The sequence below is a fragment of the Bombus fervidus genome, chromosome 17 (assembly GCF_041682495.2).
Source record: "Bombus fervidus isolate BK054 chromosome 17, iyBomFerv1, whole genome shotgun sequence".
Taxonomy (NCBI): domain Eukaryota; kingdom Metazoa; phylum Arthropoda; class Insecta; order Hymenoptera; family Apidae; genus Bombus; species Bombus fervidus.
In genome coordinates this window covers 7,604,083-7,606,455 of record NC_091533.1, presented here as the reverse complement: position 1 = coordinate 7,606,455, position 2,373 = coordinate 7,604,083, and positions in this window count along the sequence as shown.

The window sequence follows — 2,373 nt, the reverse complement described above, 5'->3', positions numbered from 1 at the left end:
TTTGGAATTCTATCGTGTTTCAACTTTGAGCTGAAGAAATGTCTGAATGTCAATAAAACGCAGCGCACTATTAAAAACACGATCGAAACCCGAGGCACTGTAAATCATCTAACAACCATTGCGAGAGTGTAAAACTTAAAATTATTGTACTGTACATTCTTCATAGAAACATCAGGAAATATGCGTGTGTAATAATTACAGTTTACTGATAGTCAAAAATGTATTTGTGTTTCTGCTCTGAAAGTGTTAAACTGGAGTTTCTAAACGGATGAAGAATATAAATCGTTACATAGCCGTGACAGTGGGAAAAAGTTTGGAAAATCAGATTCAACGGTTTCAAAGCATTGACAGATTAGCAGCGATCGAGGTGCATAATGTGTTCGTTAAAGCTTTCATTTACTATCGGCGAAACGTTTCGTTTCCGTAACTATTCGCCACACGTTCCGGACTGGCGGCAGTTTAAAACTCGAAACGGCACTTTAATCGGGCGTTCTTCTCGCGCAGACAGTTTCCTGCCGGTGCGCCATTCACCAGGCCAGAAAATCGTCGGATCGTTCTACGAACTTCACTCTTTTTCGTTCCCAGCGCCTTACGAATTCGTGGATAAGTCGCTGATATATCGACGATCGAACCGCAGATGGAAAACGTCTTACGAGTAATTTATTCCCGGCTAAGGAAACAGCCGGAAGGGAGAAAGCTCGCCAAATCCCGCCATTGTTTCGCTTTCCAGTGATTTTTTAACCAACGGCTGTGTTATTTGAGCGTGAAATGATGATGGAAGTTCTGCAGGAACAGATGTTTAAACTCGTAAATGAAGAAATTTCATGTGAATTGTGAATGTGTGACAAGTGTGACGATTAAAAAGATTTCACTGATGAAATTGAATACAAAACAAGACTTTTCATACTGTTCGAAATACATGGGAAATATTGCTTTCTTTTTATTCCTATTACACATAACAAATATATATTTTTTTTTTGTAAGAAATTAATAAAAACAATTGAAAAATGAATGGAAAGAAAAAGTCTGCCAGCAATATTATGAATTATCTCTGCAATGGATTCGAACTCGTAAACTATTATATTCCTTGTATTATAAAATATATGATAAATAAATAATGTGCTATAAAATAGAGGTTCTATAAAGATTAAAGAATTAATGCCTTGTAACGATTGCAAAATAAAATTTTACGTAACGATAGAATGACCCGATATTCCCTCTGGTTGGAATTAATTAAGTTTCGTGAATGGTGTTAAGGAAACGCATACGCAGAGGAAATTATGTAATCTTAGGTGTCGACGTAATTTCGTTCCTTCCATTGGTATCGGAAATCCAGTGATTTCAAAGGAAATAGTTACGTTCTGGCGTTGTCGGATCGAGCTTTCATCGGTGTTGATGTTTCTCGCTTTTACTTCGCGATTCGGACGATATGTAAATACCTTTTACGCAAATGAAAACTGCATACAGGTACACGTGGTGGTGTAAGTCGCAGCGAGCAGCGCGCATATATCAAAAATACGAGGGTCATGAAGGACGAAAGGCTAATATGGAAAATTAAAAAGGAGCTTTCCCCGACTGGTTCGCCAAATTACTAGATTTTCCATTTCAGGATATCCATCGCGGAAATTGCCACCATGCAAATGTATAAGTTGGCACGATGCATCGTCTATAATAATTTTATCTACATTTTAGAATGTTTTATGTGATTTTACGGGATAAATATAATTTTGTGCCGTATTTAAAAACAAGTTGTATTTATTAAGACAAAATTCTATTCGCATTTCTTCGAATATTACAGAGACTATTTCATTAAAATTCATACGTTCGAAGTATTTTTGTCGCTAAAAACGAAAGGGAGTTCGATTTGCTTTTATTCGAATGTTTCCGGAATTGTTTCATTAAAAAGCTATTTAATCGAATCAAATTTCAGGATTCGCGTATTAGACAAATTTTTGTTATTTCCTAAAGAAAGAAACAAAAAGACAGAAAGAATTCGATCTCTTTCGTTGGAAATAGCTGAATTTGTACAATATTCTCTAACGAGACACTTTCGTAAGTTAGTGAATCGAAAATAATCATTGCATCACACGTAACGATCTGCGTGCGACGGGTTTCACTCTCACCGTCTGCTCCCCGCTTTCTGGGCCACGAATCCTGGCGTCGTCACAATGTTATATGAAGGTAATGACCTCCAGGTCCGCTATTAACATGAAAATGCTTGTCATACACGGTGATAAATAATGCATCGGCGTCAAAGACCCTGCTACTTTTCTCCCCCTTCATATTTCGTCCCCATCTTTCCATTGCAGGGAACAACCGATAGCTCGTTGCTGCAACGCCTGCATACAATGCCCGAAACCCTCCGAACCAGTC